The following is a 17,022-nucleotide window of genomic DNA, read 5'->3' as shown; positions in this document are numbered from 1 at the left end:
TTGGGTCATTCATCCACCCATCCATTCACTCACCCGTCTATATTTCAATCCAGTTACTCATCCATCCATCTATTCATCTACGTGTTCAATCATTTGCCCACTCACCCATCCATCCACCAACCCACCCATCCACTTACCCACCCACCCACCCACCCACTCACCCACCCATCATCCATCCATCCATCCATCCATCCATCCATCCATCCATCCATCCATCCATCCATCCATATGTCCATTCATCCTTTCACTCATCCATTTGTTCATCCATCCACCTACTAATTCTCCCATCATCCAGGCATCCATCCATCTAATAATCATCCATCTGTCCACCTGCTTACTCACCTATCTATCTACCCATATATCCATCTATCCAGATTATCTGTCCATCCATTCATGCATCCATATATCTGTCCATCTGCACACTCATCCATCCAATCATCTACTTGTCCTCTATTTACTTTATCATGTGCTAGGCCAAAGCTTTTGCTATTGGGATTGGTACTTCCTTAGTGGCATCTTAAAATTTAATAGTCTAACTTGACAGACATACTTCTTGTGTTTAGATACTGTCTCTATCCCATAAATAAATATGTGACTTTGGATGATTTTCTTGACCTCTCCACACCTCACTTTCCTTATCTGCAAAAAATCAAGATATCAGAATCTGTTTTAAAGAGCCGAGTGATAATCCATTTGAGGCACAGAACTGGGCCAGTTGTGAGTATGCATAATGTGGTGGTTTGGAGCATTTATGTATAGGCTGTCTTCTGGAAGTGCAATTACCAACCAAAAGATGCCACCCCTTCAAAGGTTTTGTCCTGGGCTTTGCCAAAGTGTCCTTCATAAATGTTGTAAATGAGCCAGGAGTTGCTATCTTCTTAGCATAGATAGAAGGCCAAGCACCTGTCACTGCCACCCACTTATCTTAATTCTTTCAGATTTGGGGAGTAGTGCTGATTCATTGTTTTAGTTTTCCATACTTTTAATACTGGTGAACTGAAATGGCTTTTGTTTGTTTATTGGTCATTTCATGTTTTGTTTTTTTCTTCCTATGCTTAATACTCCCAAAGGTTTCTCTTAGTGTCTTTCTGTTTCTAATTCAAGTATAAATTCATTTAAATATTTAAAATTACTTTATATATTATTTAGGTTGCAAGGATTTTTCTCATTTTCTTCTAAATCTAGTTTATGATACTTTTGATATCTAGAGATTTGAAATTGGATTTCATAAAAACTTTTGAACTTTTCTGTAAGTCTAAAAACATAATTTTCTGTTGTGTAGTTTATTTGGTATGTGCATTTATTTATCTTTACTTTTAATTCTTGGGTTAAACTGGGCTCATATTTGTAGATGATCCCAGATCAGAGTCCCATAATTTCTTTTATTTAACTAATTGTCCACATGCTTTATTGAATATAGAATCTAAAAATGCTATCTTACCATATGTAAAAATCTATTATATATACATATGCCTACTGCATAGAATAACGATGTATCCCTAGGGATGTCCTTATGCTTTGTATGCGACTCCACTTTCTACCTGTGCTTATGGTAAAGCTACTTTATGGCAGCTCTCTGTTGAAATAAATATTACTATAAGTACTAAATTGAAGTTTTTTTTTGTTGTTTAAAATTTTTCTGGGCTATTTCTGCTTCTTATTTACTTAAAATATATTTGTCAAGTTTAAAAAATTCCAGATGGGATTTTGATTAAAATTGCTTGAAGTTTGAAGTTGAATTTGAGAAAATTAACGTGTTTACAGTAATGAACTTCCTACCCACAAATATAGTAGTGTCTCCATTTAGCATAAATGCTTTTTAAAAACTTGTGTCGCTGGTTTTGATCAGATTTCTTCATTGGATCCTGCACCTTTTTTTTTTTTGTTGTTGTTGTTAAATTTTATTTCCAGGCATTTTATATTTTTGCTGCTTCTCTAAATAGGATAGTTTTTCCTACTATATTTCTAACCAGTTGTTGCTGGGTGTTGATTAGATCTTTATTTAGTAACCAGACATATTTCTGAAGTTGCTTTTTTAATTTCTATCCTTTCACTTTATTCTCCTGGGCTATGAAGACATATGATTGTATAGGTAAATCTTACCTTTTTGATTCTTTCATAGACATTTGTTGTTGTTCCTATTTTTTTAATCTATTGCATTGCTTAGAAGTTCTAAGACAGTATTAAAATTGATGCCCTGCAGTTATTATGATGGAACTTCATGCACTGTAGGACCATGTGGGGAAGTGGACCTTGTCCTTATGTATGACACTTTCAAATGCTTCTCCATTGCCTCTCTCTGTCTGGTTGGCTGTTGCTGTGTCTGCTCCTTACTCTCTACCCCTGCAGAAGGGAAAGATACGGAATGGGGAAGGACCTCTGTGGGGTCATGGGCCATGAGATGGGGTTGTGCAACCCCCTGGCTTTGCTACATCTTCTGGGTAGGGTCCATCTGTGGATCATAAATAATTAGGATGTCAGCCGGGAATACTTTGCTGAGCAACTTAGCCTTATGAACTCAGGTGCTGCCTAGTTTAGTCTGTCTTGCCTTTTCTTCCTTCCTTCCTTCCTTCCTTCCTTCCTTCCTTCCTTCCTTCCTTCCTTCCTTCCTTCCTTCCTTCCTTCCTGCCTTCCTTTTTTCCTCCTTCCCTCCCTCCTTTCTTTTCTCCCTCCCTCCTTTCCTTCCTCCCTCCCTTCTTTCATCCTCACTTTCTCTTCTTCTTCTTCTTCTTCTTCTTCTTCTTCTTCTTCTTCTTCTTCTTCTTCTTCTTCTTCTTCTTCTTCTTCTTCTTCTTCTTTTCTCTCTCTCTCTCTCTCTCTCTCTCTCTCTCTCTCTCTCTCTCTCTCTCTCTCTCTCTCTCCAGTGTTTCATATATCCCAGACTGACCTTGAACTTTGAACTCATTATGTAGCCAAGGGTAAACCATGAACATCTGATCCTCCTGCTTCCACTTCCCCACGGCTGGGATTATGGGTGTGCACCCTCATGTCTGGTTTAGGGGGTACTGGGAATGGAATCTGGGGTTTCTCAGATGCTGGGTGAGCACTCTACCAACCGAGTAACATCCTTGGCCCTAGCTTGTATTTTTTTTTCTAGTTTTTCTGAGCACTTCCTGGGCCCCCTCCTCACATGTCTTCCCTACCTCCTACACTCACCACTCTACAAAGCCACTCACAGGACAACTGACAAACAAAGGGAATCGTGTCTTTGGATCCTGAGGGTCACCTTGTCTCCATGAGGTCCTTGGCTGTCTGTGCTGCCTTGCTGGTGAGCCCAAACCTGCATTTTTGGTAACTGTGTAGACAGAGGTCGCAGGTGTGGGGCAGGGATGAGGCAGGGCCTGTTCTCTGTCACACACAGAGCTGTGTGACTCAGTGACTCACTCTGCTCCCACCCCCTGAGTTCTGAGCTAGTACTGTTTGTTTCAGGGCTGGTGTGGGTGGCGCTGTGGCTGGCAGGGTGTGGGTGAGGCCAGCACACTCCAGAAGGCAGTGATGTGCTGGGTGCTGCCATGAGCCTGCTGGGGCCAAGCTAATCCATGGACCTGTCCTGCAAGGATTTTGGCTCTTGTTCTTTTTTCCTATGAATTATTTTCCAGGTTTCCCTCCCCTTTCCACTTGGTTTCTTTCTTCAGCTCCTGGATCCTTCCAGTCTCTCTATTTTAACTGTGATAAAGTTCACATGCAATTTGTCATCTTAAGCATTTTAAGAGCATAACTAGAGGTATGAAGAGCATTCACAGTGGTGTGCAGTTCTCACCATGGCCCATCCACATAGCTCTTTTTATGCAAAGTTAAGACTGTGTATTAAGCACATGCCCCATTCTCCTCCTTCAGCCCCTGGAATCTATTGTTTTAGTCTCTGTCTAAGAAGTTCACTACTCCAGACACTTCATGTCAGTAGAATCAGGTAGGAAAGCCAGGTTTGGAAACTGGCTTTCTTCCCTCAGTATACTGTCCCCAAGGTTCATTCATGTCACAGCAAGTGTAAGTGTTTCCTTTCTTTGAAGGCTGAGCAATCTTCCAGTGTATGCATGTTCAAATTTCATTCTGTTGCTGTGAGGAAAATGCTCTGACCGTCTGGGGAGGAAAGGGTTTATTTGGCTACTCTTCTGAGTAACAGTCCACCATTGAGGAAAGTCAGGGCAGGAACTCAAGCAGAAACTAAAGCACAAACCGTGGAAAAATGGTCCTCAACCTTCCTAATGCTGTGACCTCATGTCATGATGACCCCAGCCATAAAGTTATTTCATTGCTACTTCATAACTGTCATTTTGCTACTGTTATGAATTGTAAGGTAAAAATATGATATGCAACACCCAAAGAGATTGTGACCCACAGGTTGAGGACCACTGCCACAGAGGAATGAACACTACTTGTTAGGTTGTTCTTGGGTTTATGGTTACTTAGGTTTCTTAAATAGCCCAGGACCACCTGCCCAGGGAATGGTGCTGCCCACAGTAGGCTGGGCCCTCCTGTGTGAGTTAATGATCAGCACAACTCTGGACATGCCCACAGGCCAGTCTGATCGAGGCAATCCCTCAGCTGAGTCTTTCCCCTTGAATGACTCGAGGTTGTGTCAAGTTGGTATTGCCAATACTACATTTTGTTTCTGTATTCACCCACTGATAGGAAATGGGGTAGATTTTGTGTTTTGGCTATTGTGAACATTTGGCTAATCTTTTATAACTGATACTGATAATAGTCAAAAATATCTGGTAATTTTTATGAGTTATCCCTCTAGATTTTCACAATAATTTAAAACCTTATATTGTTAATCATTTTCATTTTATAGACGAGGAAACAGCTTTAGAATAAATTGAGTAATTTATCCTAGCTTGCTCTGTGTGTGTGTGTGTGTGTGTGTGTGTACATTTGTGTGTGTATGTGTGTGAGGGAGTGTGGAAGCATATACATTTGTGGGGGCTGTTGTTTCCCAGGATGCTGTCTCTCTCGCTTTTTGAAGCAGGATCTCTCAATTGCACTTCTGGACTGGCGGGCTCTGCAGCCTACCAGTGCTGAGCTTGCAAATGCCACAAGCTTTATTTTAAATAGTATTTTTTTTTTTTTAGAATTTAAAATGTTATTTTAAATAATAAACTCAGCTTTATTTGTTTTAAGTATGTTCTTGGGATTGAACTCAGGATCTCATGCTTATATGAAACCCACTTTTTTTTTTTTTTTAAAAACAAAGCTACTTCCCCAGCCTGCCAAATTTGCCTTTTGAATCAACATTATTATTATTCATAAACTTACAATCATGCATTTAAAGTATACAAGCCAACATCGTTTTTCTTTTTTAAAGCATTTATTTGTTTTGTGTTTATTTATGTGTTCTGGGAAGTGGGACATAAGCCAATGTGGACGTCTGATCACAGTGCATGAGAATCTGTTATCTCCTCCTACTGTGTGTGTCCTGGGGGTTGAACTCAGTACCTAGTTCTCCACTGAGTCCATTTACTGACCAATCACTTTTAAAAAAACTTAGGCTTAAATATGTGCAGCCGTAGCCATGGTCAATTTTAGGACATTTTCCTCCATCAAAAAGAGCCCTCTGAACTCTTCAGCAGTCACCAGCCTCTTCCTGCATTGCCCCACCTGGTCCCCAAGCTCTAGACAGCCACTGATATATGTATTTTTTCTTAGATTTTTCTCTTCTGGCCTTTTCATTTTATATACAAGGAAACAGTTTTGGAGAAGTTGAATAATTTATCCAAGATTGCTTGCTCTCTCTCTCTCTCTCTCTCTCTCTCTCTCTCTCTCTCTCTCTCTCTCTCTCTCTCTCTCCTCTCTCTCTCTCCTCTCTCTCTCTCTTCTCTCTCTGTGTGTAAGAGTGAGTGCTGCATGTGCATGCACACACAGAAGCATATGCATGTGTGTGGAGTGTTGGTCTTGTACTGCATGTGGTCATTTGTGACTGGCTGTTGCCACCTAGTCTCATGTTTTTAAGCTGCCAAGACTGTAGCACAGTTCAGGTCTCATTTTCTTTTCTCACTCAAAGTTGATTTCTTATCCCATGATGTCTGAATCCAGGGTTCCAGTGTTCAGTCACAAGGCCCTTTTGCCTTCCATGTCACGTGCTGTATAGATGAGCTTGCTTGCTTTATCTTCTGGCCTCCTCCTCACTTCATGGAGAGTTGGAGATTAGCAGAGTGAGCATGAGTGATTTGAGGAGGTTGAAGAGATTTCCCAGTGGTTAAGAGGTAGTGATGCTCATCCAGAGGGCCTGACTTTGATTCCCGGCACCCACGTCAGGTATTTTCCATAGCTCACTGCCTCTGGCCTCTGCAGGCACCTGTTCGCATGTGCACACAACCATTCATATATACACATAATTAAAAACAAATCTTTTTAAAACTTAGTAGCAATAAGTTGTAGAGGATCAGGGAGAAAGCACAATTGATGAAATGCTTGCCCTGCAACCGGGAGAACATGAGTGGTATGAAAAAAGCCTGATGTAATGGCTTGTACTTGTAATCTTTGTGTTGGTGAGGTGGAGAGAGGAGGATTCCTGAGGCTTGCTGGCCTGATAGCTTAGCTTAATCAGCAAGCCCCAGGTCCAGTGAGAGACACTGTTTCAAAAAACAAGGTGGAAAAGCAGGAGAGTTGACTCAGCAGTTAAGAGTACTCACTCTTCTTAGAGAGGATCTGGGTCCCATTCCCAGCACCCACATAGTAGCTCACAACCATCTGTAACTCCAGTTCCAGGGGATCCAATGCCCTTTTCTGGCCTCTGAGAGCTCCAGGCATATACTTAGTGTACATACATGCATACAGACAAAATACTTATACACATACCTAAAATACTACACTTGATCTTAGCCAAAAGGCCGAGAAGCAATAACACATACCAAAATAAATAAACCTTAAATATCCCAGAGTGGATGGCTCCTGAGGGACAACACCTGAGGCTGACCTTTGGCCTCTGCACATGTGTGTGTGCACCTGCACACCCACTTACACCCACACCTGTACCCCCCACAATTGTGGAACAGAATGTTGCTTTGAATGAGGTTTCAAACCACACTCGTGTGAGTGGTTATTTATGTCACTACTCTGTAGGTGATGGCTCTGTCATGTTTTGTCTAGAAGTGAGAATAGACAGATGAGACAGTCTTGGTGAAGGGCCTTTGAAGTGCTGTGAGTGATAAGTGCATTGAGGTGGGGGCTTGGGGGTGTACTGCCTTTTGCGGTTGGACTCAGGAGCTGACAAATGGATGCTCGTACGATGGAGGGCTGTACACATGCACACCTGGGACCAGGACCAGCAGTGCCGTCTTGTGTTGCAGTCTCAAGGTCATTCCCCATGAATGTAAGGGGCAGGTCACTCAGGCAGGACGGGCAGATGTGGTGTGTGGACTGTCCATTGACCCATGACCTAGGAAATACAGGCCCTGGTCACCATGATTCCAAGGCTCTCTTTTTCCCACTTGGCATGGAGAGGCTGTCTGGCCTGGGATCTCCCAGTGACCTACTTCTTCTGGTGAAGCTCCACCTGTTTTAGATGGAAACCTTTAGGAGCTTCACCGGAGGAAATAGGTCCCTGGAAGCTGGCCTTAGAGTTTTATGGTCTCATCCCACTTCCTGTCTGTTCTCTGCTTCCTGTTACACCAAGATATGAGGATATGAGAAGTCCCAGCTGTGCTTTTCCCACTGTGGAGGTACTTGCCAACATGCATCACCCCCAAAACTGTGAGCCAAAGTAGAAAAACAACAACAACAACAAAATCCTTCCTTCCTTAAGTTGATTTTGTGATGATAACAAGAAAGTTAACCAATGCATTCTTTTTTTGAGTTGGGATTTGACTGTATAGCCCAGGTTGTATTGGAATTCACTGTGTAGCCCCTGCTGGTTTTAGGCTTGTAATCCTGGTTCAGCTTTCACACATGCTGGGATTACATGTGTGTGCCACACACCCAGTGTTTACTTCCTATTCTTCTGAAGAATTCTTGTCCTGGATGGTGGATACAGGTGAGTCTTAGAAAGGTCTTCTGCAGACTCTGTGGTAGACAGGGGAGTGGCCATCTTTGTGTGTGATCTGGTCTTGTCCTGGAGTGTCTAGGACTCTATATGCTTGGATCACTCGTTTGTGCTATCACACTCAGCTTTTATTTCTTTGTTCTTCTGAAGAGTTCTTGCCTGGGATGGTGGACAGAGATGAGCAGATGGCAGGGCTGGAAGAATCAATCAGGTGTCAAGGAAGAGGTCTGAGCTAGATGGCCAATGTCAGTTTTGTGGTGGCTGGAGGCAAAAACACCTTAGTGGACTGGTATGAGAAGCAGAGGAGGAAGTTTAGGGCCCAGGGGATCACTGTGGAAGCCTTTGCATGGAGGACCTCAATAATGTTGCAGTCCAGGAGGACTTCTGAAGTTGTCATTAGTTGGACCGGACTTGGTGGCAGGTCTCTCATAACCTTCCAGCTTTTTACTGAAGAAATAGTAACACCAAGTTACAAAATCGGAAACAAGCTCTCAGGGAAAGTGTGCATGGCACTGATCTCCTCAACACTCCTATTTCTTGAAATACATTCTTAAACTGCACGGAGTATATATGTACTCCAGAGCCCAGCTCAGTGCCTTGTAGATATGGGAGCTTATGCAATAAACTTTGTAGAATGGATACACTTAAGACCCCTTGTCATTAACTGCCAAGTGGTCTGACTCCCTAGGAGAAGGGATCCCTCTTTTCAGCCACACCAAACCTACTTCATTATTCTGTCTCTCTCTCCACTTGTTTTCTGCCTCGCTGTCCTCTGAATCTGAAGTCTGTTTATCTCCCTCAGTGTCTCCATCTCTGGCATTCTCTTGGCTTTGTGGGCCACATTATAACGGAAGTCATTAGAGTCAGAGCCTGGGTCCCGGCACCCCTCACAAATCAGGCCATGTCACTGGTACTCTGGAGGCCAATGAAAGAGACAAGTTAGCAAAAGCAGCAAGAAGAAATTAGTTCAGTTTGGTCACATTGGGAAGAGGATCAGAGAGATGCAGTTGCTCCCCAAGTCCATCATTGGGGCCCAGATGTTCAGTGTAGATAGAAGGCAAGGGGTATACATATCTAAGCAGTCCTGGGCAAGTGTGTTCCCATTAATCATTGTCCATGCTCCAGTCTGTCCTGCAAGATGGCCTGACAAATTGTCAGAACTGTGTGGAATCTCTTTCAGAGAAGCAAGCTCTCCTGGCTGGGACCAGAGCCCCAACCATTTTCTCCTCCCAGTATTCCACTCCTGGGGAAATTCCAAGTCCCTGGAAACCTTTTTATCTACAGTCTAGGGGGTACAGGTGTCTCTTTAGCATATCTTCTTTCTTGTCCAAAGGATTACATCCTAACTCTGCCAACCCTAGGCTCATGTAGCATGCACCTCAAAATCAGGGTGGGACAGGTAGATGTGCTCATGACCATAAGTCCTACTCCATGCTCCATGTAGCCTGGCTGTCACAGTTCTAAGTTGAGCACTTCTTACCCTATCTAGGCTCACGCATCGGCCAGATCAAGTCTTGAAGTCACACTGCTAAAATTCTGAGCACTGATTGATGGGATTTCCTAATACCATCTATTAGAAGGTTACCTGCTCTGAAGTGTCCTCCCAGGTATCTAAACAGAATGCAGGGCATTGGTGTCATTGAGTTCACTCGATAAGTTTTCCACTATCAATGGATTCATCTTTTACTTTTGCTCCTGGCAAGAATTAGTGAGTGTAGTCAGTCTTCCATTTGGAGTGATCCTGGGAAGCCTGTGTGTTTTGCCTTTAGGGATAGGCTTAAACCTCTAGGGAAGTCATTGCCGAGGATGGTAAATACAATCAGATTATGTCACAGAAATCTCAGCCTGGCTTCTGAGGGGAGACAAGCCTGGGCGAGGGGAATAAGCTGAAAGGTCCTTTGCCGTCACTGTGGCAGGCCTGGTGAAAGGCCATCTTTGTGTGCCATCTGATAGAAGTTTCTGAGACTCTTGGCAATTGGGGGATGCATTGGTTGTTCTTCAGAGCATTGAGAGCAGTTTCCTTTGTGGTGACAACCACTCTCTCTCCTTGAGTTGATTGGCAAAGCACTGGGGGGGGGGTGGGGATATGCAGCCTAGCCATTCTATTTCTTCTTGCATTGATGGACATTTCTCCATGTTGGTCCAGCAGCAATGTCCCCAGACAACAGGGGTTTACAAAATGTCATTTCCTACTGGATCTGAAGTGAGGACACACATGCCTTCAAGGAGGCTGCTGTAAACCTGTCCAGGGAGCCTTGGAGAATGTCCAGGCTTTTTAGCATCTATGGAATGTGGAAATAGGGCAGAGCTATTGCACAACCAGATGGCATTATGAAACTCCTTAGCATGCTGCTAGCAGAAATGGAGAATGATGCCCCCTCATTGTACTCCTTTCCATTCTCAGCCAGACCCAGGCCCATCTGAATTCAGGTCTCAGGATGCCTTTACACACACATGGGAGATGCTGGGCTCATGAGAAGAGCCTTTGTACTAGACAGCTGGTTACTTGGATCCTTCTTCTGCAGCCTCTTCCTAACCTGTTCTCTCAGGGTACCCATTTTAGAGCTCTTCCTCAAAGAGACACCAGGTAAAGAGGAATCTGGAGTCAAAATGATTTTGGGGAGGCTGTTACCAGCAGCACGGTGACAACCTCCACTCTTTCCTGTGGATGTCCCCCAAGTTTCCTTTGCCAATGGCTTTGTCATCCTTTGATATACTGAATAATAGATCATGAAACTTGGGCACAGGCAACACAGTTCAGAAGTGTGTGTATAATGTATGGTATATGTGTGATGTGTGAACATGTGTGTTTTTATGTCTGTCTGTGCTGTGTTTATTTCTAGTGTCTTCCTCATCACTGTGTAGATGACATTTTGAGGGAATGTCTCCCTGAACATGGAGCTCACTGGTTTGGCTGGACCCGCTGTCCAGAAAGCCCCTAGGAGCTGCCTGTCTTTGCCCTCTAGAGCTAGGATTACAGAAGTGCACCACTGCACACTTTTTTTTTTTTTTTTTTGGTTTTTTGAGACAGGGTTTCTCTGTGTAGCTTTGGTCCCTGTCCTGGAACTCACTCTGTAGACCAGGTTGGCCTCGAACTCACTAGAGATCTGCCTGCCTCTACCTCCCAAGTGCTGGGATTAAAGGCATGTGCTACCATGCCCGGCTGCACTCAGCTTTTTATGTGGGTTCTGGGGATCTGGGTTTAGTGTTTCCCTGACCCATGTCCCCAGTTCAATTTAGTTTTCTTTTAAGAACCTTTGGGATAAAAGGCGGTCTTTTGCTGACGCCTAGTCTTAGCTGTCAGTGTAAATGTTTCACTTTAGTTATTTGAAATACTTCAATTTGCGATTCATTTCTTGATAGTGAAAGCATGATCACAGTATGATACTCAGAAGGAGAAGAAGGGTAAATAAAGGGAGTCATTTCCCTCAATGCCATCAGTTTTGTGAGGTGACCCGTGCATACTCTGGCCTTGTGTTCATCCAGGATCCTTTTCTCTCTGGGGGTCTACAGCTTGTCTTTGCTTATCAACTCTGGACTGCATGAAGCTTCCACCATAGTGCTGATTCAAATGAGCTCCAAACTTGAGTGTAGCTTCTTGCACAAGGAACAAATATTTCACAGACACTAAGATACTGTCAATGACAGGCCACAATAGTGGAAGCCCATGAATTGTAGACTAGTGGCTGTGGAGCCCCCATGGGACTGGACTAGGCCCTCTGGATATGGAAGATGGTTGTTTGGCTTGAACTTTTTGGGGGGCACCCAGGCAGGGGGATCAGGATCCGTCCCTGGTGCATTGTCAGGCTTTTGGGAGCCCAGTGCCTGTGGTGTGATGCCTTGCTCAGCCTTGATGCAGTGGGGAGGGGCTTGGACCTGCCTCAGCTCAGTGTGCTGGGCTCTGCTGATTCCCCATGGGAGACCTTGATTTGGGGGATGTGGGGATGTGGGGTGGCTTGGGAGGGAGGGCTGGGGGGTGAGAAGATGGAGGAGGGGGGAATCTGTGGGTGGTATGTAGAGTGAGTAGAAAAATTGTTAATAAAGAAAAATGAAAAAAAGAAAAGTATAATTATGACACACATGTGCTATAGTTTTCAAAGTATTAGGAAACTTCTTTGTTTGGCTGTTTTACTTTATCATGAATAAATGTGTTTCCTTAAGTCTAAAAAAAAATGAAGATACTGTCAATGAAAAGTGGCTTTAGCTAGGCAGCGAAGGCTATGCTGTCAAAGAACGGTACTCCTCTGTTATAAAATACTTCCTGATTCCAGAGGTGTGAAAATGAGGAAAGCCTGGTGCTATCATCTGTGAAATTTGGCACGTTTGTGTTCTGATCACCCAGTTCATTCATACACTGTTGTTGCTATGGATGTCACAGTACAAGGGATGGGTCTGGTGATTTGCCATGTGCCTGTCTGTTTATCCTGGAGAATGGATATGAATGTGGAGTCTTGTATCATTCTTGGCCAAGAAAATGTCAAACCTGTGCCAATCCAGGCTGACTTTCTTCAAGGTCTAGGGCATATCTCTTTCTGCGGGATTCTCTGCCTCCTACAGCTGTGCCCTATCCAGAACACAAGGAAATGAATGCGTGCACACTGAGCACCCCACGAGATCTCTCTATTCTTATACAGTCCAAGACCAAACCAGGGAATGGTGTTGCCCACAGTGGTCTGGGTCTTCCTACTTTACTTAGCCCAAGTAAGAAAAATCCTCACTGTCCATGTTGATCTAGTCAGCTCCTCATTGAGGTTCTCTTCTCAGGTGAGTCTAAATTGCGGCAAATTGACTGTGAAAACTAACCATTATAGGCATGTAATGTGTGTGTGCTTGCGCGCGCACACACGCAAGAGAAAGAGAGAGAGAGAGAGAGAGAGAGAGAGAGAGAGAGAGAGAGAGAGAGAGAGAGAGAGAGAGAGAGAGAGCACATGTGGGCATGTGGGGAAGCTACAATTTGACATCAGTCATCCTGATGACTCTCCACCTTATTTTTGACACAGGCCTCCTCATTGAATCCAGAGCTCATAGGATTAGGCTAAACTTGATGGCTAATGAGTTCTGTAGATACATCAGTGCTGATGTTACGATGTGAACCCTCATGCCCAACTTTTTTTTTTATAAATATTTTTATTTTATAATTAATTTAATTTTACATATCAGCCATGGATTCCCCTGTCCTCCCTCCTCCCAACACCCAGCTTTCCCCCCAATTTGCCCCCCATTCCCATCTCCTCCAAGGCAAGGTCTCCCCTGGGGAGTCAGCCCAGCCTGGTAGATTCAGTTGAGGCAGGTCCAGTCCCCTCCTCCTTGCACAAAGGCTGAGCAAAGTGTCTCAGCATAGGCCCTGGGTTCCAAAAAGCCAGCTCATGCATCAAGGACTGGTCCTGGTCTCACTGCCTGGGGGCCTCCTAAACAGTTCAAGCTAATCAACTGTCTTACTTATTCAGAGGGCCTGGTCCAGTTCCATGGGGGCTCCTCAGCTATTGGTTCACAGTTCATGTGTTTCTTCTAGTTTGGTTATTTGTCCCTGTGCTTTTTCCAATCATGGTCTCAATATCTCTTGCTCATATAATCCTTCCTCTCTCTCGCCAACTGGACTCCTGGAGCTCCACCTGGGGCTTGGCCGTGGATCTCTGCATCTGCTTCCATTAGTCACTGGATGAGAGTTCTATCATGACTCTTCAGGTGTTTGGCCATCTTTTCACCAGAGTAGGCCAGCTCAGGCACTCTTTCGACCATTGCCAGTAGTCTATAGTGGAGGTATCTTTGTGGTTTTCTGGGGACCTCTCTAGCACTCTGCTTCTTCCTATTCCCATGGGGTCTTCATTTATCATGGTATCTCTTTCCTTGTTCTCCTGCTCTGTTCCTGATCCAGCTGAGACCTCTCACTCCCCTAAGCTCTCTTTCCCCTGACCCTTGCCCTCCATTACCCCCTGTCACATCCAGTTTGCTCATGTAGATCTCATCTAATTCTCTGTCGCTGGGCGATCCTTGTGTCTTTCTTAGGGTCCTCTTTACTAGGTAGCTTCCCTGGAGTTGTGAGTTGCAGTCTGGTTATACTTTGCTTTATATCCACTTATGAGTGAGTACATACCATGTTTGTTTTTCTGAGTCTGGATTACCTCACTCAGGATATTTTCTAGTTCCATCCATTTGCCTGCAAACCTCATGATGTCATTGTTTTTCTCTGCTGAGTAGTACTCCATTGTGTATATGTACCACATTTTCTTTATCCATTCTTCAGTTGAAGGGCATCTAGGTTGTTTCCAGGTTTTGGCTATTACAAATAATGCTGCTATGAACATAGTTGAGCATGTGTCCTTGTGGTATGACTGAGCATTCCTTGGGTATATACCCAAGAGTGATATAGCTGGGTCTTGAGGGAGGTTGATTCCCAATTTTCTAAGAAAGTGCCATATTGATTTCCAAAGTGGCTGTACAAATTTGCATTCCCACCAACAGTGTAGGAGTGTTCCTTTTGCTCTACATTCTCTCCAGCATAAGCTGTCTTCAGTATTTTTGATCTTAGCCCTTCTGACGGGTATAAGATGGTATCTCAGAGTCATTTTGATTTGCATTTCCGTGATGATTAAGGATGTTGAGCAATTCCTTAGATGTCTTTCAGCTATTTGAGCTTCTTCTGTTGAGAATTCTCTGTTTAGCTCTATAGCCCATTTCTTAATTGGACTGTTAGGTATTTTGATGTCTAGTTTCTTGAGTTCTTTATATATTCTGAAGATCAGCCCTCTGTCAGATGTGGGGTTGGTGAAGATCTTTTCCCATTCTGTAGGCTTTTGTTTTGTCTTGTCCGTGTCCTTTGCCCCACAAAAGCTTCTCAGTTTCAAGAGGTCCCATTTATTAATTGTTTCTCTCAGTATCTGTGCTACTGGTGTTATATTTAGGAAGTGATCTGTGCCAATACATTCAAGACTACTTCCTACTTTCTCTTCTGTCAGGTTTAGATTAACTGGATTTATGTTGAGGTCTTTGATCCACTTGGATTTAAGTTTTGTCCATGGTGACAGATATGGATCTATTTGCAATCTTCTACATGTTGACATCCAGTTATGCCAGCACCATTTGTTGAAGATGCTTTCTTTTTTCCATTGTGCAGTTTTGGCTTCTTTGTTGAAAATCGTATGTTCATAGGTGTGGATTAATGTCAGGGTCTTCATTTCGGTTCCATTGGTCCACATGTTGGTTTTTTATGCCAGTACCAAGCTGTTTTTATTACTGTAGCTCTATAGTAGAGCTTGAAGTCAGGGATCGTGATGCCCCCAGAGGTTGTTTTATTGTACAGGATTCTTTTTGCTATTGTGGGTTTTTTGTTTTTCCATATGAAGTTGAGTATTTTTCTTTCCAGGCCTGTGAAGAATTGTGTTGGGATTTTGATGGGGATTGCATTGAATTTGTAGATTGCTTTTGGTAAGATTGCCATTTTTACTGTTAATCCTACTTATCCATGAGCATGGGAGATCTTTTTCTTTTCTGACATCTTCTTCAATTTCTTTCTTCAGGGACTTAAAGTTCATGCCCAACTTTGACCAGGATGCTGGTGATCCTAACTCAGGTCCTCGTGTTTGTAAGGCAGGCACTTTAACAACTGAGCTGTCTCCCTACCCCCAGTACTTGAGTTTTTGTGGTAGAAAATTTCCAGGGTTATTTGACTGATTTCTTCTCATTTAGTTTCTGTATTTTCACTTTCTTGAACTTCTGTTTTTCATATGTTATATTTCTAAATCCTCAAAATTCCTCATGTTTTTGCACATATTCTTTCTAATTGTATTATGGTCTTATATTCTGGAAGTTCCACTTAATTAAGTTGTTTTGCTATTCTGTTTTTGCCCTACCATTTTTAATTCCTAAGAATGTTAAAAATTTGGATCTGGAACTGTTCCATTTTTTTTATTGCAGCCTATTCTTATGCTGCATGTGTGTTATTTTTATCTTCTCTTGTCTGTTGGGGAATACTTAACTGCTTTATTGAGGTAAAATTAACATAAATATAATTGTACATGAACTATAAAGTTTGAGAGATTTTAGCATATGTATAACTTGTAAGACGTAATTTTTCTCAGTCTCCACCTATTCCTTCCAAGTGTTTCCTTCTGCATCTTGTAATCAATCCATACTGCCTCTTCCCCATTAGCCACTGCCTTGTTTTCTATCCATCAGCTACTCATCTGTCTCCCTCCCCTGCTATGGATTGTTTTCATTTCCATAATTTTATATAAATGAAACAGTACAGTATTGTGAGGCCACACATGTTTTTGTATTAAAAGTTCATTCACTTTTATTTCTAGGTAATGTCTTATTGCATAGGCACCTCACAATTTAATCTATCAATTCACCTCATTGCTGTGAATTATTTTTATCTTGTTACTGCAAATGAAGCTACTTGGATGCACTCACACGTAAATCTTGATGGGATGGATATAATCATTTACTTGGGGCAAAAGTGTAAATGTGGAGAGGGGGGGATTCTGTAGTAGACATTTTTGTTGTTAAATGTTCCTACCATGACTATACCCTTTCACATTCTTACCAGTGAACAAGAACTCCAGTTTCTTTGCATCTAATATTCTGTATGGTGAAGTTACTAATTTTGACAATTTTATAGGTGCACGTGACATCTCATTTGGGTTTAATTGGCATATCCTTACTGGCTCATGATGCCAAGGATCATTTTTGTTCTCTCACTCATCATTTGTATATTTTGTTTGGTCAAGTGTCTTCTTGAATCTCTTGCCAATTCAAAAGTTGGGTTGTTTTTCTATTATTGACTTTCGTGAACACTCTATTCTAGGTAAAAGTCTTTTTATCAAATAAGTTTGACATTTTTCCTCAACCCATGGCTTATATTTTCTTCCTCTTAAACATTTCTTTCGGGTAGAAGTTTTAACTTATGTAATCTAATCTATCTTTTGTTTTATTTCTTTGAATGTGTGTGTTTTTTTTTTCCATAGAAAGCCTTTGTCCAACCCAAAGTCTGAAAGTTTTTTTTTTGTATCTTCTAGAAATTTTTAAAGTTTTAGGTTTCA

The 17,022-nt window shown here is 42.7% G+C and overlaps 1 protein-coding gene and 1 pseudogene across 1 annotated transcript in view; one reads left to right on the top strand and one right to left on the bottom strand.

Moving 5' to 3' along the window:
* Window positions 1-17,022, top strand: part of Cdyl2 (chromodomain Y like 2) — a 203,652-nt gene that overhangs the window by 72,840 nt on the left and 113,790 nt on the right. The window lies entirely within an intron of this gene.
* On the bottom strand, window positions 6,755-6,842 carry LOC121829937 (U2 spliceosomal RNA; annotated as a pseudogene).

This window comes from Peromyscus maniculatus, chromosome 5 (genome assembly GCF_049852395.1).
Source record: "Peromyscus maniculatus bairdii isolate BWxNUB_F1_BW_parent chromosome 5, HU_Pman_BW_mat_3.1, whole genome shotgun sequence".
Taxonomy (NCBI): Eukaryota; Metazoa; Chordata; class Mammalia; order Rodentia; family Cricetidae; genus Peromyscus; species Peromyscus maniculatus.
The sequence above is the reverse complement of the archived record's forward strand: the minus strand, read 5'-3'. Positions and strand labels throughout refer to the sequence as shown.